The following is a 22,583-nucleotide window of genomic DNA, read 5'->3' on the forward strand; positions in this document are numbered from 1 at the left end:
ACTTACTTGCACGCTTACTGGCTTTTGAATGCCACTTTCCATTTGTCCGTCCTAGAGGAACAAAGAGCTGAAAGAATTCATCGAAGCTCAGAAGAGACAAATCAAACAATTGGAGGAGAAGTTTCTGTTTCTCTTTCTATTCTTCTCCTTGGCCTTCATTCTGTGGCCCTAACACCAGCTGGTGAGTGAGCTCCAGCGGCACCGCACTCGACACCTCCGATACACTGCCAGCCGGTCTCAGACGTTGGCAGACGCTCCGATGCCAACGTATACCCCCCGCCACGGTGACAGAGGCACCGCGTCACACCGGCGCTCATCCAATCAGAAGGCAGGAAAAGCAAATTCACATGCAGGGCACTTTTGAACCAGAAGAGAGCGCCACAAAAAACGGTTGTTGCCCCAAACGCGCACTAAAAAGGGTCAGAATAACAAGAGTCCCACTGGCCAGCCGGGGCCACCCGTCCAGCTGTTTCTTCAGGGGGGGAAAAAATTGGAGTCACCGGTGAGTACATTTTGCATTTAGCTCTGCTTTTCTGCTTCTGTCTTCAAGTGTGTGGCATCCTGCGATCAAAGATTCAGCCAACCCCAAAGCGGTTGACCTCAACGTCCCACCACCATGCCTACCAGAGCAGGTGACGTGATGCTTTGGACATCCTTCCGTCTCAGATGCCCAAAAGTACTCTTTGCCACATCTGCGGCAATACGGTGTCTTTTCAAAGGTGCAAATAAATCCAGCGTGGGCGGAACACGCACGTCTTCGGTTTTTCCCGCTTTGTTTGTGTGACAGCTGTTGTGAAAATTTTATACAAATAAAGTTGTATAGTACAGGTTTGGCCAAGCCGCAACTCCCGAACCGCATGCGGCTCTTTTATGTTCATATCAACATTTGTGTGTGTGTGTGTGTGTGTGTGGGGGGGGGGGGTTGTGCGTGTTGGCTTCACTTGAGTTCAATTTGGTATTTTGGTCAAAAGCGCATGTGGTGAAATTCCACAAAGTAGGATGGGCAAACACATTTCTTTAAACTATGAGTGTCAATTGGGCTCTCGAAATGGCAGGGAAAAGATGCACAGCAAAACGAAAATACGTAGATGAACACAGGACGTTTTAATCAGAGTGGGAAAGTTTCTATTTTTTGTTGAACGTGATGGCAAACCATTCTGCCTGATATGTCAGACCTCAGCGCATTTCAAAGATTCAAATCTTCAGCGCCATGCACTTCAGCTCACTCCATGCTAACATTGATCAGGCGTCGAACCCGCATCATCATGCTTAAGAGGTGGCCATGCTAACCAGTGCGCCATTATGTCAACGCATAATAACTAAGTCTACTGGTCAAAACAGCGGTTACTATATGACGTCGCTACGTCGTGGTCACGTGACGCAGACAAGACGTCAATGGACGTGGGCAGAGTTAACTTGTTTAAAAGGGAGTAGGCAGAAGAAATATTTAATTTATTTAAATCTATTTTGAGTGCACACCATTATGCCAATGCATAACAACTGTAAATCTACTAAACAAAACAGCGGTTGCTATATGACATCTGCCACGTCGTGGTCACGTGACATACGTGACGTCGATGGGCGTAACTTTCGCCGGAATTCAAATCCGCGGGGAGAGTTAACTTGTTTAAAAGAGAGTGGGCAGAAGAATTATTTAATTTATTTAAATCTATTTGGTGTGTGCGCCATTATGTCAATGCATAACAACTGTAAGTCTACTAAACAAAACAGCGGTTGCTATATGACGTCTGCCACGTCGTGGTCACGTGACGCGGACGTGACGTCGACGCCTACTTTACATCCCACCGATCACAGGACCCCTCGGCTGCATAACCGTGCCCCCTTCCCAACCAATCGGATTTGCTATACGCGAAAACGACGCCAATGGAAAGAGCTTCCGCCCAAATTTAAATCCGTGGGCGTGGCTCGCAGCAGGAAGTAGGAAAATGGCGGCGATGTTGACAAAGACACAGCGGATGGTAACATACGACTAACAAGAGAAATATTTTTATTTTCTGCTTGCAACTGGACCGTCCAGAGCGTACACGGTAAGTACAACTCATCGTTTTTAAAAAGAAGTACTTTTGTTGCCCTGAAAAGCGAGTGAGCGTGGCGTTTGTGGGGGACGTCGAATTTCGACGATTCTTTCTGGTCAACGGTTGTAAATGATTGTGTTGATTAAAAAAGAAAACTTGATGTAACTCTACTTTTAACTGCCGTTTCAGATAGATTTGGAATTGCATCACATCCAATTTTGCCTAGAGCGTACACGGTAAGTAACACTCGTTGTGTTTAAGGAGATTTACGTTTGTAATAGCAGAAGTGTAGCCGCGTTGCGTTGTACGTGTGAATGTTGGTCCGGGCGAAATGTTAATGTTTAATTTCATTCCTTTAGGTTCCACGGTGTTTGTTGGCTGCAAGTTTTCCACTGCAAGAAGAGGCTCATATCATCGACCAGGAGCGAGCTACAATGGTGAGTAGCCATAACATTTATGTTAAACACTTCCTATTTCATGTCTAACAGTACTTGATTTAACAAATAACCATAAATAAATACAGTGTGGGCACTGAAGTTAACATATGTGATTATACTGCCTAATCTGTCACCGAGTAGATTGTTGCAAAGTAATATAAGATCCAAAGTTGTAATTCAGAATAGTTTTCAAAAGAAGGCCATTAGAATTATATACAAGTCTGATTACCCTGAACAAGCTATTAATTAAATCACAAATTCTTCAATTCAAAGATTTGGTAGATTATCAGACAAATAATGTCTAACAGTAATTGATTTAACACATCACGATAAGTAGATTGAGTGTGGGCACTCTCAAGTTAACATATGTGATTATACTGCCTAATCTGTTACAGAGTATGTTGTTGCCAAGTAATGTAGAATAGATCCAAAGTAGTAATCCAGAATAGTTTTGAAGAGGCCATTAGAATGATAAACAAATCTGATTACCTTGAACATAATAACAAGCTAAGTGTTTAATATGTCCTATGAAGTCAAAATTGGGCACCATCATGTGGTGAAATTTGGAATTGCATCACATCCAATTTTGCCTGGGAACAAACAGATTACATAAATCTTAGTTTTGAATAAGCCACTCCTTCTCAAACAAGTAAACTCTGCCCATTTTGCGCAGTAGATGTTCTGTTAATATCTAGTATTTATACAAAGTCATAATTTAAATTGCTTTCAACCTTCATTCATCGGTTCAACCAACATTACTCGCTCTTATTACCAACTTGTATTGATTTAACTAAGCGTTTAATACTTCCTATCAGGTCTCAAATCGAGATTTGGCAAAATACAATTTCAGCAAATCCAATTTTGCCAGGGAACAAAAATAGATTAAATAAACTAAATAAGTCCTCTTCCCATTAAATAAATCAGAAAAGTCTGTCTTGTAACCAGTCCTCTTCAAACAAGTAAAGTCTGCCCATTTTGTGCCGTAGATTTTGTGTCTATGCCTAGTATTTAAACAAAATCATAATTTAAACGACTTCTTTCCTTCATTCACTTTGGAAATTTGGAATTGCAGCAAATCGAATTTTGGCAGGGAACAAAAATAGATCAATTAAACTAAATAAGTCTTCTTCCCATTAAATAAATTAAAAAAGTCTGTCTTGTAACCAGTCCTTTTCAAACAAGTAAAGTCTGCCCATTTTGTGCCGTCGATTTTGTGTTAATGCCTAGTATTTATACAAAATCATAATTTAAAGGACTTAATTCCTTCATTCACTTTGGAAATTTGGAATTGCAGCACATCAAATTTTGCCTGGGAAGAAAAGTAGATTAAATAAATTTAATAAGTCTTACTACTTCCCATTAAATAAATTAAATACGTCTTACTTGTTCCCACTCCTTTTCAAAACAGTAGTTTAAAACGAGGGCCCTTCACTCAATCTTTAACCTCAACCCCGCACGTTGTGTTGTATCTGTGAATGTTGGTTGTGGCCAAATGATAGTTTTCTTTCATTCGTTTAGGTTCCAAGAAAACTTGATGTAACTCTACTTTTAACTGCCGTTTCAGATAAGCGGGTATTACGTCGCAGTCAAATGCCGCGGATATGACGTAATTGCCCGAACCTCCGCCAAAATTCAAATCTGTTGGCGCGATGGCCGTGAGCCACTGAGCAGCGACGATTATCAACAGAAATATCTTTATTTTCTGCTTGCAACTGGACCGTCTAGAGCGTACACGGTAAGTAACACTCATTGTGTTTAAGGAGATTTACGTTTGTAATAGCAGAAGTGTAGCCGCGTTGCGTTGTACGTGTGAAAATTGGTCGAGGCGAAATGTTAATGTTTAATTTCATTCCTTTAGGTTCCACGGTGTTTGTTGGCTGCAAGTTTTCCACTGCAAGAAGAGGCTCGTATCATTGACCAGGAGCGAGCTACAATGGTGAGTAGCCATAACATTTATGTTAAACACTTCCTATTTCATGTCTAACAGTACTTGATTTAACAAATAACCATAAATAAATACAGTGTGGGCACTGAAGTTAACATATGTGATTATACTGCCTAATCTGTCACGGAGTAGATTGTTGCAAAGTAATATAAGATCCAAAGTTGTAATTCAGAATAGTTTTCAAAAGAAGGCCGTTAGAATTATATACAAGTCTGATTACCCTTAACATAACAACAAGCTATTAATTAAATCACAAATTTTTCAATTCAAAGATTTGGTAGATTATCAGACAAATAATGTCTAACAGTAATTGATTTAACACATCACGATAAGTAGATTGAGTGTGGGCACTCTCAAGTTAACAGATATGATTATACTGCCTAATCTGTTACAGAGTATGTTGTTGCCAAGTAATGTAGAATAGATCCAAAGTAGTAATCCAGAATAGTTTTGAAGAGGCCATTAGAATAATAAACAAATCTGATTACCTTGAACATAATAACAAGCTAAGTGTTTAATATGTCCTATGAAGTCAAAATTGGGCACCATCATGTGGTGAAATTTGGAATTGCATCACATCCAATTTTGCCTGGGAACAAACAGATTAAATAAATCTTAGTTTTGAATAAGCCACTCCTTCTCAAACAAGTAAACTCTGCCCATTTCGCGCAGTAGATGTTCTGTTAATATCTAGTATTTATACAAAGTCATAATTTAAATTGCTTTCAACCTTCATTCATCGGTTCAACCAACATTACTCGCTCTTATTACCAACTTGTATTGATTTAACTAAGCGTTTAATACTTCCTATCAGGTCTCAAGGCAAGATTTGGCAAAATACAATTTCAGCAAATCCAATTTTGCCAGGGAACAAAAATAGATTAAATAAACTAAATAAGTCTTCTTCCCATTAAATAAATCAGAAAAGTCTGTCTTGTAACCAGTCCTCTTCAAACAAGTAAAGTCTGCCCATTTTGTGCCGTAGATTTTGTGTCTATGCCTAGTATTTAAACAAAATCATAATTTAAACGACTTCTTTCCTTCATTCACTTTGGAAATTTGGAATTGCAGCAAATCGAATTTTGCCAGGGAACAAAAATAGATCAATTAAACTAAATAAGTCTTCTTCCCATTAAATAAATTAAAAAAGTCTGTCTTGTAACCAGTCCTTTTCAAACAAGTAAAGTCTGCCCATTTTGTGCCGTCGATTTTGTGTTAATGCCTAGTATTTATGCAAAATCATAATTTAAAGGATTTCATTCCTTCATTCACTTTGGAAATTTGGAATTGCAGCACATCAAATTTTGCCTGGGAAGAAAAGTAGATTAAATAAATTTAATAAGTCTTACTACTTCCCATTAAATAAATTAAATACGTCTTACTTGTTCCCACTCCTTTTCAAAAAAGTAGTTTAAAACGAGGTCCCTTCACTCAACCTTTAACCCTATTTATTCACCTTCTAGGCTAAGTGTTAAAGGCTAAGTGTTAAAGGCTAAGTGTTAAAGGCTAAGTGTTAAAGGCTAAGTGTTAGAGGCTAAGTGCCAGAGGCTAGGCGCCAGAGGTGAGTTTTTGTGGGCTGAAGTTTTAGTGGGGTTAGTGTGAATACAATCCAAAAGAATACAACAGAATACAATACAATAGAATATAATACATAGATTAAATTATATAGCTCTTACTACTTCCCATTAAATAAATTAAATACGTCTTACTTGTTCCCAATCCTTTTCAAAAAAGTAGTTTAAAACGAGGGCCCTTCACTCAACCTTTAACCTCAACCCCGCACGTCACATTGTGTTGTATCTGTGAATGTTGGTTGTGGCCAAATGATAGTTTTCTTTCATTCGTTTAGGTTCCACGGTGTTTGTTGGCTATGTTTTCCACTGTCAGAAGGATGAAAATACAAAGTACAACGCTTGGACGTGGGCGAAGGCGTCACCGGTGAGTCCTTCCTTCCTATTTATTTACCTTCTAGATGCTAGAGGCTAAGTGTTAGAGGCTAAGTGTTAGAGGCTAAGTGTTAAACACAATACGAACAACACAACGATACTGCACTGAACAACACGATACCGCACTGAGAAACACGATACCGCACTGAACAACACGATACCGCACTGAACAACACCATGCCGCACTGAACACCATGCCACACTGAACAACACCATCCCGCACTGAACAACACCATGCCGCACTAAACAACACCATGCCGCACTGAACAACACCATGCCTCACTGAACGACACCATGCCGCACTGAAAGACACCATGCCGCACTGAACGACACCATGCCGCACTGAAAGACACCATCCCGCACTGAACACCATGCCGCACTGAACAACACCATCCTGCACTGAACAACACCATCCCGCACTGAACAACACCATGCCGCACTGAACAACATTATGCCGCACTGAACATTATGCCGCACTGAACAACACCATGCCGCACTGAACAACACCATGCCGCACTGAACAACATTATGCCGCACTGAACAACACCATGCCGCACTGAACAACACCATGCCGCACTGAACAACACCATGCCGCACTGAACAACACGACGTCGCACTGAACAACACGACGCCGCACAGAACAACACGACGCCGCACAGAATAACACAATACCGCACAGAACAACACAATACCGCACAAACAGTTTTAGATAATATTACGTCGCAGTCATGTGACGCGGACATGACGTCAATAGGCGGAACTCACGGCAAAATTATAATCCGTGGGCGTGGCTTGCAACAGGAAGTAGGAAAGCGGCAGTTCTGGCAAACAAGACACAGCGGTTAGTAACACGATGACTAACAAGGCAAATATTTTTGTTTTCAGCTTGCAACTTGACCGTCTAGAGCGTACAAGGTAATTACAACTGTTTTTTTTTAGCCCTGAAAAGCGAGTGAGTGTGGCGTTTGGGAGGAATGTCGAACTCGGCGTCTGCTTCCAGCCACAGACGCCAAATTTCGACGATTATTTCGACTGGTCAACGGTTGTAAATTATTGCGTTGACTAAAAACTTTATTTAACTCTACTCTTAACTTTGCCGTTTCAGATATGCGGGTATTACACCGCGGAAATGACGTCAATAGGCTGAACTCTCGCCAAAATTCAAATCTGTGGGCGCAATGGCCTTGAGCGAGACACCGGATACAAACACGACGATTATCAACAGAAATATCTTTATTTTCTGCTTGCAAGTGGACCGTCTAGAGCGTACACGGTAAGTACAACTCATTGTGTTTAAAAAGATTTACGTTTGTGTAGTTTGCGTTGCGTTGTATCTGTGAATGTTGGTTGAGGCTAAATGTTAATGTTTAATTTCATTCCTTTAGGTTCCACGGTGTTTGTTGGCTGTATGTTTTCCACTGCAAGAAGAGGCTCGTATCATTGACCAGCAGGAGCTACAATGGTGAGTACCCCTTTCGTCTTCCATTTATGTTAAACACTTCCTATTTCATGTCTAACAGTACTCGATTTAACAAATAACCATAAATAAATACAGTGTGGGCAGTCACGTTAACATATGTGATTATCCTGCCTAATATGTTTATCACAAATATGTCACTAATCACTAATATGTTTATTTGTTTATCACAACACCTTTGGACCTTCAGCAATCGATTATTTACCTTCATCTACATAGAGACAGAACGATGGTGTCTTAAACATCTCATTCATTTCACCAAATAACTTCACGCAGGTGGATAACGGCCGTCTCGGTCACGCTATGTTGCGTGATGCAGTTTTGAAGAACCAAATGCATTTATTCAATGAATAAGTCAAGCTAGTTCTATGTTTATGATGTTGTAAGTTACGGTACCGATTGAAGTTGAGTTCGAAGCCAGTGGAAAACAGCGCTGCGTTTGTGCTCTCCAGGTACAAATGTTGTGATCTCTGACTGACGACCGGGCGAGACTCGAGTAAGAGATGTCCAAACGAGCTCCGGCAGGGCGGGCCAAGGCGGAGCGAACGGACGCCCTTCAGGCCGCCAATGACGAGCTGAGAACCAAACTGATGGACGTCCAGTTAGAACTTCAGCAGGAGAAGAACAAGGTGAAAACCTCAACAGACAGACACTGCCTGCCTCCCTGCCTGCCTCCCTGCCTGCCTCCCTGCCTGCCTCCCTCCCTCCCAGTTTTCCCGATGTAGATTAGACATGCGTGTGCCATGACTGTGTCAGCCTACATCAACAAATGCACCGAGGACGTCAGCACCACTAAGAATATCATCACCCGGGGCAACCAACGACCCTGGATGACTGAGGAGGTACGTCAAACGCTACGAGCGCGGAACTCTGCCTTCAAGTCTGGCGACAAGGAGACACTGAGGACAGCGAGAGCCAACTTGAACCGTGCCATCAGGATAGCGAAGCGAGACCGCAGTCGAAAATTTCAGGATCGTTTCCACGACGTCAAAAACATCAGGAGTATGTGGCAAGGCATACGGGCGATTACAGACTACAACTCACCCTCCCCCCCCCCGGTGGGTGTAGTTGATGCTGACTTTCTAAATGGTCTAAATAACTTCTTTGGGAGGTTCGAGGCACTAAACGGCACTCCAGCAGTTAAAACTGTCCCCCATCAGGAAGAGGAGGTACTCTGCCTTGACTCCGCCGATGTGTTGAAGACCCTGAGGAGAGTCAACCCCTGTAAGGCCCCTGGCCCCGACAACATTCCTGGGCGTGTGTTCAGGGAATGTGCAAGTCATCTGGCTGGGGTCATCACAGACATTTTTAACACCTCGCTGGGCCAAGCCACAGTGCCGGCGTGCTTTAAGACTGCCTCCATCATTCCGGTGCCGAAGAAACCTCAAATCACCTCATTTAATGATTACCGGCCTGTTGCACTGACTCCGGTTATGATGAAGTGCTTCGAAAGGCTGCTTAAAGGTCACATCGTTTCCAGACTCCCCCTATTATTTGACCCGTTCCAGTTTGCCGACCGGCAAAACCGCTCCACTCAGGACGCCATCTCCTCCGTTCTTCACCTGAGCCTGGCTCACCTGGAGGAGAAGAACACCCATGTGCGGAGAATGTTCCTGGACTTCAGCTCAGCGTTTAACACCATCATCCCACAGCATCTGGTAGGAAAATTGGAACACCTGGGCTTCAACACCCCCCTTCGCAACTGGCTGCTAGACTTCCTCACCAACAGACCTCAGTCAGTCCGGGTCGGACAGAACACCTCTGATGTCATCACCCTCAGCACAGGCTCCCTTCAGGGCTGCGTCCTGAGCCCCCTGCTGTGCACCCTGATGACACACGACTGCGTCCTCAGGTTCACCACCAATCACATCGTGAAGTCAGCAGACGACACAACGGTGGTGGGGCTCATCAGAGACAACAACGACCTGGACTACAGAGAGGAGGTGGAGCAGCTGGTGGGCTGGTGCAGAGAAAACAGCCTGATCCTGAATGAGGAGAAGATGAAGGAGATCATCGTCGACTTCAGGAAAAAACAGCCTCACCACGCTCCACTGATCATCAACAGCTCAGCTGTGGAGGTGGTCAGCACCACCAAATTCCTGGGGGTCCACATCACAGAAGACCTCACCTGGACTATGAACACTACGGCACTGGTCAAGAGGGCACAGAAGCGCTTGTACTTCCTGCGGAGGATGAGGAGAGCCCACCTGCCCCCACCCATCATGAGGACGTTCTACAGGAGCACCATAGAGAGCATTCTGACAAGCTGTCTCTCTGTGTGGTGTGGAGGCTGCACCGCCTCCGATTGGAAGAACGTGAGGAGAGTGGTGAGGACAGCAGAGAGGATCATAGGGGCTCCTCTTCCCTCCATTCAGGACATTTCATCTCAGCGCTGCATGTCCCGTGCCCGTAACATCATCAATGACCCATCACACCCCCACCATGGACTGTTCTCCCTGCTGCCCTCTGGGAAGAGGTTTGCAGCATCCGCTGCAGGTCCACCAGGTTCTGCAACAGCTTTTTCCCTGCTGTCATCAGACTGTTGAACACTAGAACTGTTGAGCTCTAAACTGAACTCTGCATCACACATTCACAGAACTGTACTTTATGACACTACGGACCTCTATCTTGCACTATCTCGCACTACCAACTTTACTGAACTTGTATAAACCCTTTAAATAGAAGTTTAATACATGGTTTAGCATTCCTCTGCACACTCTTGAATACTGTTTTGCCTACTTGCACTATTGCATAATTATCACTGCTGCACTTTATACTTATTTTTAATATATATATATATATATATATAGTATATATGTATATATATATATTTTCATAGGATATGTTACTTCTATTCAACTGCAATATCACTACTTTGTTGTAAGACGTATGCAACGGAATTTCGTTTTGTATGCACCATGTGCAGACAAGATGACAATAAAGTTTGTCTAAGTCTAAGTCATGTCAGGTCAGCTGTCTGGAGAGAGAGAGAAGTCAGGACCTGCGGGCGGAGCACCACCGTGCCACCGCCGCCATGACGGAACTCAAAAGCAAACTCCATGAGGAGAAGCAGAAAGAGTTAGCCATTACCAGGGAGACATTACTGCGGCAGCATGAAATGGAGCTGATGAGAGTGATCAAAATCAAAGATGGAGAGATCCAGCGACTGAATGCCTTGGTCCTCAGCCTGAGGGACGGCTCCATGGACAAGGTGATCCGCTCTATCCGTGTCTGACTATCCGCACGCCACGTCGGGCTTCGATGCGGCCGCTACCGTATTGTGTAGCTTGTCCCCAGTAAGCGTCGCGGCGCTCCGTTGCGGTCTCAACGGCCCGGTGTGGCGCAATGTCTGCTCAGGTGAGGAGGGGGGGCGCTTTGCTGGCGGAGGTGGAGGAGACGCGGCGGTGTCGGGAGACCGAGCGGTGTCGCCTCCACCAGGAGCGCGGAAGAAGCCCTGGCAGCGGCCCAGCAGGCCTGGCAGTCCCGAGCGGCCGAGCTCCGATCGGCTCATCACCAGCATCGGGAGGAGCTGAGCCGAACCAAGAGAGACTGCGAGAGGGAGATCCGCCGACTGGTAGGACTGATCAGATGCGCGGTGCGTGGCTATGTTCCCAATTTCGTTGTATACCTGCAGTGCAATGACACCTAAGGCATTCTATTCTATTCTATTTCACAAGAAGAAAATGTCCGGTTGCTCGCTTCGCTTTTGTCACAGCAAAGGTGTTCTAGTCGATTCAAGAAAAAAATTGGCCGGTTGCTCTCTTTGTTTTTGTCACAATTCTGGCAAATGAGTTTGCCCGCCTGCCTGAGCGCTCCCCGTTTATACATCCAGACGGATGAGATCAAGCTGAAAGACAGAGCGGTTAGTGTTTTGGATGAAGCCCTGGGGCCGGCCACGTCCACCGCCTTCAGCTGCAGACTCAGGCTGCCGAGCAGCAGATCGCTGCCCTGAGGGATTCCCAAAGGGCGGGCCTAAACTACCCTGGAAGTGGGGTCAACGCCGCTACTAGCAATCCTCTTCATTGCGTAAGCCACCTCATCACACACTTGCAGTACGCATGACTTAGTTCGTTGCTGGAGGAAGGTAGCACAAAAACAGTTTTGAACTTTGAACGAGTGCTTGTGTGTGTGTGTTGCGGGGCGTTTTCAGTCTCAGGAGGATCGGGACACGCGACGGTTTCATCTGAAAATCGCTGAGCTCAGCGCAGTCATCAGGAAACTGGAGGATCGAAACGCCCTGCTTTCTGAAGAGCGCAATGAACTGGTAATTTATTGACGGCACGCTTGAAGGTTTGCGCTACGTTTGATGCGCGCCATCCAGCGAGGCACCCATTGCGCTTGCTTATTAGTTGAGCGGCGCGGCGAGTCGGTTGCCTGGTAGATGTCTTTTATTGGGAGCCAAAGCCACGATTCCGTTCAAACCGATGCAAAAGGAATGGATACGTTCTGGCCCGCGTGTTGTGCGTCTTTCACATCCCGCACTTCATGCTTGCAGCTAAAGCGACTGAGAGAAACAGAAAGCCAGTTTCTGCCACTCCTGTACAAAAACAAACGCCTGAGCAGGAAGAATGAAGAACTCTCGCTGGTGCTGTGTCGCCTTGAAAACAAAGTGCGCTTTGTCACCCAGGAGAACGAGGAGATGGCAAGCTTGGTAAGTCGACGCGGACAACGGCGGCGTGCCAACAGAGTCCACTGCATTTGTGTTCCACAGAGAAGGCCTAGTTCGCTCAATGACCTGGACCGCGGTTGCGGCCAGCAGGACGGTGAAATGGAGTTCCTTCAAGTTGTGGAGCAGCGGCACATCATCGACGACTTGTCCAAGGTCTTCAGGCAGGCGACTCGGTGCACGTACGGCAGCGCCGCGCTCGCTCGCTGTCGCCAGGAAACCTTTTCCGTCCAAAGCTTGGCCGGCGGCCGCCATCCAAAAAATTGGCCCCTTAAATTCCGACCTTTCAAGCAGGAGCATTGTGCGCACGCGTTTGAACACGCTTTAGACTTGTTTTGCCGTTTTCAGCAGCTCAAAGCTCCCGTTTTGTCAGCGCCTTTGCCACTCGCTGTGCGCTGAAAACGACGGACTTGCCCGGCTGCTCAGCCCGTCAACCATGAGCCGCGAGCGCGACGTCATTGTCCGTAGGCAGCTAGTGGCAAAATGCACCCTGTTAGAGTTGCGCTCGCTCCAACTTATTTTGCAAGAACCACACGGGAGACAAGTAAGTTCTTTTGGACACCTGCAGGTGGAGAGTCCATCCGTTGTACGAATGAAGTCTGACTCTCGGCTCCTGCACGAGCATTTTAATTAAGAGAAACAGGGTGGGTGTAAGAGTGGATTGAATAGAGGAAGCCCTTGACCTCTAGTCAAAACATAGCAAGGGGTGTTTTACGACTTTGTGTAGGAAGGGATAAGCGATAGGGATAAATAAGGGATAAATAATATTATTTATTACAGGTCGCAGTCAAAGTCAAAGCAACACAATGATACGATAAAGATAATCTGGAAAACCCTGACACACCCTGTAGTTGTCACTTTTGGAAAAGACGAGCGTCCCTCCAATCATCGCCGGTGACGTGTTTTTCAGGCTCTGGAGACAGGAGCTCATGTCAGAAATGTCATTGTGAGTCGCGTTTGTTTCTGCGCCGGAGCCGTTCGTTCCCTTTGCATCCAAAGAATCTCAAAGGCGGATTATTTGTGTCGACAGGAGAGAGATTTGCTGCTACGATACCGACGTCGAGAATCTCTGAGGAGGAACAAAGCGTGAGGTCCTGCAAGGTGAGTCTGTTTGTTTGCGGCTGCTTGGTGTTGCGCAAGATGAAATGGCCTTTTTCTCGCTATCGTTCCTCTCGTCGATTCATCGTGAGGTGTCGCTTCAGTTTGTTCAGAGAGATGTTTGCTTCCGCGCCCGCAGGTCATCGAAACATTTTACGGCTACGACGAAGACGTGTTGGTGGACTCGGACGGATCGTCCTTGTCTTTTCACACCGACAGAACCCCCGACACGGAACCCGAAGAGGTAGCCCGCCATTTCTGCCAGCGTATTGGCACCAAACATTCCTCTTCAGCCTGGAATCGGACTCGTCTTTGCGTCGCGGGTGCTTTGTCGCCGGTCTGACTGATTCTGGTACTAGTGCTGTGTTGCATTGGTGTGTGCATGAAGAGGCGGAGCTTCGCTACCGCCAGCTGACGCAAGAATATCAAGCGCTGCAACGAGCCTACGCTCTGCTAGCCCAGACCAGCGAAAGGGGACTACGACGCCGAGAAGGAGATCAAGGTGGCGCCCCTTCCCGCAACCCCCGGCCGGGTCGCAGCCTCCCCGTTCTCACCCAGCCTCGGGTGTTCTCTGGTCTGAAAGGAGGAGGAGGAGCCTCCCTCCTCCTCCTTTCAGACCAGAGAAAAGCTGATGGTAGAAATGGGTCACTATCAAAGCAGAGTAGCAGATCTGGAGTCAGCGCTGAAGCAACAAGGACAGGTAAGCTCATCAATGAGCACACCTTTTTCTCAGACAAAATAGCTACATTCTTCAGTCACTCATCCGTCTGGCATTACTGGACCAACCCCCCCCCCCCCCCCCCCCCCCCGAACGTGGCTGGGAAAATGCGGAGAAAAGCAAATGTCATTTTCCAGTCAACCAAAGAATTTGTGGATGAAAATGACACAACATTCCAAAGCTGTCCACGCGTTTGTCTCTTCTAGAATGTCAAGTGGGTGGAGGAGAAGCAGCTGCTGCGTCAGAGCAATCAGCAGTTGGCCGAAAAGGTGACGGAAAGAAAGGCGCTGGGCGGAGTCGCTTGGCGTCACACCTGTCGGGAAGCCCCGCAGATGAGGTCTGACTGTCTTTTCAGGTCAGGCGGATGGAGGCGGAAGAAGCGCGTCTGAAAGAGCACATCCAGGATATCCGAGACCAAAACGAACTGCTTGAGTTCCGCATCCTGGAGCTGGAGGTGGGAAGACTCGCACAAGCGTGTTGAGGCCAGAGATGTGACGGACGGACGGACGGACGGACGGACGGATGCATGCCTCTGCCTTTCAGGAGAGGGAGTGGCGCTCCCCCGTCTTGAAGTTTCTGCAAGTCCGTTTCCCAGACGGCCTCAGCCCTTTGCAGATCTACTGCGAGGCCGAGGGCGTGAGCGTACGTAAGGCGTCCCTCGCAACCCTAACCTTAACCCGAGGTCCCAGAACACCTTACATTGCTCCTTGCGCCTTTCCCCCGGACATCGTCATCAGTGATCTGATGAAGAAGCTGGACATCCTGGGCTATAACGCCGTAAGTGTATGTCGAACTCCTTATGTTCGCACTCCACGAGACTCGGCGGCTCAAATGTGACTTTTGGAAGGCTTTGCGCTGAAAGAAGCTTGTTGACGCTGTGCCTTTGGGCTCTTGCAGAATCTCACCAACGAGGAGCAGGTGGTCGTGATTCACGCCAGGACCCTTCTCACCCTAGCCGAGAAGGTAACGCGCACGTCCACGCACGCTCTCGCATTCTGCTTATGTGACAGCAGCCTTTCCTCAGTGGTTAGAATACATCAAAGTGACCAAGTCAGCACTTCAACAGAAGATGTTGGACATTGAAAGTGAGAAGGTAGACAGACACGCGACATCAGCCAAGGGGAACTCCGGCAATGTGCCCCAACAATTCTGACCTTGAGCTGTGCTAGGATATGTTCTGCAAGCAGAAGGGCTACCTGGATGAAGAGTTGGACTTCAGGAAGTGTTCCATGGACCAGGCTCATAAGGTAAGCCGCCCTCAAATCTCCCGCCGGACCACTGATGGACGAGGATTGCGGCCCAGAGGATCCTGGAGCTGGAGGCCATGTTGTACGAGGCGCTACCGCAGCGGGACTGCCCCGCCACGGACGGCGAAAAAGCCAGCCACGCTGGCGTGAATGACGTGCTGACGGCGGATCAGAGAGAAGAGCTTAGGAGCGCCGTGGACCAATGGAAGCGAGCCCTGATGTGCGAGTTGAGGGAGCGCGACGCTTGCATCCTCCAAGAGAGAATGGATCTGCTGCACAGCGCGCAACAGGTAAGGGCCCAAAGCCAGCCCGGCACTTACTTGCACGCTTACTGGCTTTTGAATGCCACTTTCCATTTGTCCGTCCTAGAGGAACAAAGAGCTGAAAGAATTCATCGAAGCTCAGAAGAGACAAATCAAACAATTGGAGGAGAAGTTTCTGTTTCTCTTTCTATTCTTCTCCTTGGCCTTCATTCTGTGGCCCTAACACCAGCTGGTGAGTGAGCTCCAGCGGCACCGCACTCGACACCTCCGATACACTGCCAGCCGGTCTCAGACGTTGGCAGACGCTCCGATGCCAACGTATACCCCCCGCCACGGTGACAGAGGCACCGCGTCACACCGGCGCTCATCCAATCAGAAGGCAGGAAAAGCAAATTCACATGCAGGGCACTTTTGAACCAGAAGAGAGCGCCACAAAAAACGGTTGTTGCCCCAAACGCGCACTAAAAAGGGTCAGAATAACAAGAGTCCCACTGGCCAGCCGGGGCCACCCGTCCAGCTGTTTCTTCAGGGGGGAAAAAAATTGGAGTCACCGGTGAGTACATTTTGCATTTAGCTCTGCTTTTCTGCTTCTGTCTTCAAGTGTGTGGCATCCTGCGATCAAAGATTCAGCCAACCCCAAAGCGGTTGACCTCAACGTCCCACCACCATGCCTACCAGAGCAGGTGACGTGATGCTTTGGACATCCTTCCGTCTCAGATGCCCAAAAGTACTCTTTGCCACATCTGCGGCAATACGGTGTCTTTTCAAAGGTGCAAATAAATCCAGCGTGGGCGGAACACGCACGTCTTCGGTTTTTCCCGCTTTGTTTGTGTGACAGCTGTTGTGAAAATTTTATACAAATAAAGTTGTATAGTACAGGTTTGGCCAAGCCGCAACTCCCGAACCGCATGCGGCTCTTTTATGTTCATATCAACATTTGTGTGTGTGTGTGTGTGTGGGGGGGGGGGGGGGGGGGGGGGTTGTGCGTGTTGGCTTCACTTGAGTTCAATTTGGTATTTTGGTCAAAAGCGCATGTGGTGAAATTCCACAAAGTAGGATGGGCAAACACATTTCTTTAAACTATGAGTGTCAATTGGGCTCTCGAAATGGCAGGGAAAAGATGCACAGCAAAACGAAAATACGTCGATGAACACAGGACGTTTTAATCAGAGTGGGAAAGTTTCTATTTTTTGTTGAACGTGATGGCAAACCATTCTGCCTGATATGTCAGACCTCAGCGCATTTCAAAGATTCAAATCTTCAGCGCCATGCACTTCAGCTCACTCCATGCTAACATTGATCAGGCGTCGAACCCGCATCATCATGCTTAAGAGGTGGCCATGCTAACCAGTGCGCCATTATGTCAACGCATAATAACTAAGTCTACTGGTCAAAACAGCGGTTACTATATGACGTCGCTACGTCGTGGTCACGTGACGCAGACAAGACGTCAATGGACGTGGGCAGAGTTAACTTGTTTAAAAGGGAATAGGCAGAAGAAATATTTAATTTATTTAAATCTATTTTGAGTGCACACCATTATGCCAATGCATAACAACTGTAAATCTACTAAACAAAACAGCGGTTGCTATATGACATCTGCCACGTCGTGGTCACGTGACATACGTGACGTCGATGGGCGTAACTTTCGCCGGAATTCAAATCCGCGGGGAGAGTTAACTTGTTTAAAAGAGAGTGGGCAGAAGAATTATTTAATTTATTTAAATCTATTTGGTGTGTGCGCCATTATGTCAATGCATAACAACTGTAAGTCTACTAAACAAAACAGCGGTTGCTATATGACGTCTGCCACGTCGTGGTCACGTGACGCGGACGTGACGTCGACGCCTACTTTACATCCCACCGATCACAGGACCCCTCGGCTGCATAACCGTGCCCCCTTCCCAACCAATCGGATTTGCTATACGCAAAAACGACGCCAATGGAAAGAGCTTCCGCCCAAATTTAAATCCGTGGGCGTGGCTCGCAGCAGGAAGTAGGAAAATGGCGGCGATGTTGACAAAGACACAGCGGATGGTAACATACGACTAACAAGAGAAATATTTTTATTTTCTGCTTGCAACTGGACCGTCCAGAGCGTACACGGTAAGTACAACTCATCGTTTTTAAAAAGAAGTACTTTTGTTGCCCTGAAAAGCGAGTGAGCGTGGCGTTTGTGGGGGACGTCGAATTTCGACGATTCTTTCTGGTCAACGGTTGTAAATGATTGTGTTGATTAAAAAAGAAAACTTGATGTAACTCTACTTTTAACTGCCGTTTCAGATAGATTTGGAATTGCATCACATCCAATTTTGCCTAGAGCGTACACGGTAAGTAACACTCGTTGTGTTTAAGGAGATTTACGTTTGTAATAGCAGAAGTGTAGCCGCGTTGCGTTGTACGTGTGAATGTTGGTCCGGGCGAAATGTTAATGTTTAATTTCATTCCTTTAGGTTCCACGGTGTTTGTTGGCTGCAAGTTTTCCACTGCAAGAAGAGGCTCATATCATTGACCAGGAGCGAGCTACAATGGTGAGTAGCCATAACATTTATGTTAAACACTTCCTATTTCATGTCTAACAGTACTTGATTTAACAAATAACCATAAATAAATACAGTGTGGGCACTGAAGTTAACATATGTGATTATACTGCCTAATCTGTCACCGAGTAGATTGTTGCAAAGTAATATAAGATCCAAAGTTGTAATTCAGAATAGTTTTCAAAAGAAGGCCATTAGAATTATATACAAGTCTGATTACCCTGAACAAGCTATTAATTAAATCACAAATTCTTCAATTCAAAGATTTGGTAGATTATCAGACAAATAATGTCTAACAGTAATTGATTTAACACATCACGATAAGTAGATTGAGTGTGGGCACTCTCAAGTTAACATATGTGATTATACTGCCTAATCTGTTACAGAGTATGTTGTTGCCAAGTAATGTAGAATAGATCCAAAGTAGTAATCCAGAATAGTTTTGAAGAGGCCATTAGAATGATAAACAAATCTGATTACCTTGAACATAATAACAAGCTAAGTGTTTAATATGTCCTATGAAGTCAAAATTGGGCACCATCATGTGGTGAAATTTGGAATTGCATCACATCCAATTTTGCCTGGGAACAAACAGATTACATAAATCTTAGTTTTGAATAAGCCACTCCTTCTCAAACAAGTAAACTCTGCCCATTTTGCGCAGTAGATGTTCTGTTAATATCTAGTATTTATACAAAGTCATAATTTAAATTGCTTTCAACCTTCATTCATCGGTTCAACCAACATTACTCGCTCTTATTACCAACTTGTATTGATTTAACTAAGCGTTTAATACTTCCTATCAGGTCTCAAATCGAGATTTGGCAAAATACAATTTCAGCAAATCCAATTTTGCCAGGGAACAAAAATAGATTAAATAAACTAAATAAGTCCTCTTCCCATTAAATAAATCAGAAAAGTCTGTCTTGTAACCAGTCCTCTTCAAACAAGTAAAGTCTGCCCATTTTGTGCCGTAGATTTTGTGTCTATGCCTAGTATTTAAACAAAATCATAATTTAAACGACTTCTTTCCTTCATTCACTTTGGAAATTTGGAATTGCAGCAATTCGAATTTTGGCAGGGAACAAAAATAGATCAATTAAACTAAATAAGTCTTCTTCCCATTAAATAAATTAAAAAAGTCTGTCTTGTAACCAGTCCTTTTCAAACAAGTAAAGTCTGCCCATTTTGTGCCGTCGATTTTGTGTTAATGCCTAGTATTTATACAAAATCATAATTTAAAGGACTTCATTCCTTCATTCACTTTGGAAATTTGGAATTGCAGCACATCAAATTTTGCCTGGGAAGAAAAGTAGATTAAATAAATTTAATAAGTCTTACTACTTCCCATTAAATAAATTAAATACGTCTTACTTGTTCCCACTCCTTTTCAAAACAGTAGTTTAAAACGAGGGCCCTTCACTCAATCTTTAACCCCAACCCCGCACGTTGTGTTGTATCTGTGAATGTTGGTTGTGGCCAAATGATAGTTTTCTTTCATTCGTTTAGGTTCCAAGAAAACTTGATGTAACTCTACTTTTAACTGCCGTTTCAGATAAGCGGGTATTACGTCGCAGTCATGTGCCGTGGATATGACGTAATTGCCCGAACCTCCGCCAAAATTCAAATCTGTTGGCGCGATGGCCGTGAGCCACTGAGCAGCGACGATTATCAACAGAAATATCTTTATTTTCTGCTTGCAACTGGACCGTCTAGAGCGTACACGGTAAGTAACACTCATTGTGTTTAAGGAGATTTACGTTTGTAATAGCAGAAGTGTAGCCGCGTTGCGTTGTACGTGTGAAAATTGGTCGAGGCGAAATGTTAATGTTTAATTTCATTCCTTTAGGTTCCACGGTGTTTGTTGGCTGCAACTCCTCCACTGCAAGAAGAGCCTCGTATCATTGACCAGGAGCGAGCTACAATGGTGAGTAGCCATAACATTTATGTTAAACACTTCCTATTTCATGTCTAACAGTACTTGATTTAACAAATAACCATAAATAAATACAGTGTGGGCACTGAAGTTAACATATGTGATTATACTGCCTAATCTGTCACGGAGTAGATTGTTGCAAAGTAATATAAGATCCAAAGTTGTAATTCAGAATAGTTTTCAAAAGAAGGCCATTAGAATTATATACAAGTCTGATTACCCTTAACATAACAACAAGCTATTAATTAAATCACAAATTCTTCAATTCAAAGATTTGGTAGATTATCAGACAAATAATGTCTAACAGTAATTGATTTAACACATCACGATAAGTAGATTGAGTGTGGGCACTCTCAAGTTAACAGATATGATTATACTGCCTAATCTGTTACAGAGTATGTTGTTGCCAAGTAATGTAGAATAGATCCAAAGTAGTAATCCAGAATAGTTTTGAAGAGGCCATTAGAATAATAAACAAATCTGATTACCTTGAACATAATAACAAGCTAAGTGTTTAATATGTCCTATGAAGTCAAAATTGGGCACCATCATGTGGTGAAATTTGGAATTGCATCACATCCAATTTTGCCTGGGAACAAACAGATTAAATAAATCTTAGTTTTGAATAAGCCACTCCTTCTCAAACAAGTAAACTCTGCCCATTTCGCGCAGTAGATGTTCTGTTAATATCTAGTATTTATACAAAGTCATAATTTAAATTGCTTTCAACCTTCATTCATCGGTTCAACCAACATTACTCGCTCTTATTACCAACTTGTATTGATTTAACTAAGCGTTTAATACTTCCTATCAGGTCTCAAGGCAAGATTTGGCAAAATACAATTTCAGCAAATCCAATTTTGCCAGGGAACAAAAATAGATTAAATAAACTAAATAAGTCTTCTTCCCATTAAATAAATCAGAAAAGTCTGTCTTGTAACCAGTCCTCTTCAAACAAGTAAAGTCTGCCCATTTTGTGCCGTAGATTTTGTGTCTATGCCTAGTATTTAAACAAAATCATAATTTAAACGACTTCTTTCCTTCATTCACTTTGGAAATTTGGAATTGCAGCAAATCGAATTTTGCCAGGGAACAAAAATAGATCAATTAAACTAAATAAGTCTTCTTCCCATTAAATAAATTAAAAAAGTCTGTCTTGTAACCAGTCCTTTTCAAACAAGTAAAGTCTGCCCATTTTGTGCCGTCGATTTTGTGTTAATGCCTAGTATTTATACAAAATCATAATTTAAAGGACTTCATTCCTTCATTCACTTTGGAAATTTGGAATTGCAGCACATCAAATTTTGCCTGGGAAGAAATGTAGATTAAATAAATTTAATAAGTCTTACTACTTCCCATTAAATAAATTAAATACGTCTTACTTGTTCCCACTCCTTTTCAAAAAAGTAGTTTAAAACGAGGTCCCTTCACTCAACCTTTAACCCTATTTATTCACCTTCTAGGCTAAGTGTTAAAGGCTAAGTGTTAAAGGCTAAGTGTTAAAGGCTAAGTGTTAGAGGCTAAGTGCCAGAGGCTAGGCGCCAGAGGCGAGTTTTTGTGGGCTGAAGTTTTAGTGGGGTTAGTGTGAATACAATCCAAAAGAATACAACAGAATACAATACAATAGAATATAATACATAGATTAAATTCAATAGCTCTTACTACTTCCCATTAAATAAATTAAATACGTCTTACTTGTTCCCAATCCTTTTCAAAAAAGTAGTTTAAAACGAGGGCCCTTCACTCAACCTTTAACCTCAACCCCGCACGTCACATTGTGTTGTATCTGTGAATGTTGGTTGTGGCCAAATGATAGTTTTCTTTCATTCGTTTAGGTTCCACGGTGTTTGTTGGCTATGTTTTCCACTGTCAGAAGGATGAAAATACAAAGTACAACGCTTGGACGTGGGCGAAGACGTCACCGGTGAGTCCTTCCTTCCTATTTATTTACCTTCTAGATGCTAGAGGCTAAGTGTTAGAGGCTAAGTGTTAGAGGCTAAGTGTTAAACACAATACGAACAACACAACGATACTGCACTGAACAACACGATACCGCACTGAGAAACACGATACCGGACTGAACAACACGATACCGCACTGAACAACACCATGCCGCACTGAACACCATGCCACACTGAACAACACCATCCCGCACTGAACAACACCATGCCGCACTAAACAACACCATGCCGCACTGAACAACACCATGCCTCACTGAACGACACCATGCCGCACTGAAAGACACCATGCCGCACTGAACGACACCATGCCGCA

General features: G+C 44.6%; 1 long non-coding RNA gene across 1 annotated transcript; it reads left to right on the top strand.

The window, feature by feature from the left end:
* Positions 1–4,330: 4,330 nt before the first annotated feature.
* On the top strand, positions 4,331–22,233 carry LOC148378735 (uncharacterized). Its single transcript, XR_015855674.1, has 4 exons — positions 4,331–4,409; positions 19,929–20,099; positions 20,223–20,300; positions 22,145–22,233. It is a non-coding gene; the product is annotated as an uncharacterized LOC148378735 (long non-coding RNA).
* Positions 22,234–22,583: the final 350 nt, after the last annotated feature.

This window comes from Syngnathus floridae, unplaced genomic scaffold, assembly GCF_059516105.1.
Source record: "Syngnathus floridae isolate MCC-2025c unplaced genomic scaffold, RoL_Sflo_1.0 HiC_scaffold_29, whole genome shotgun sequence".
Lineage (NCBI taxonomy): Eukaryota > Metazoa > Chordata > Actinopteri > Syngnathiformes > Syngnathidae > Syngnathus > Syngnathus floridae.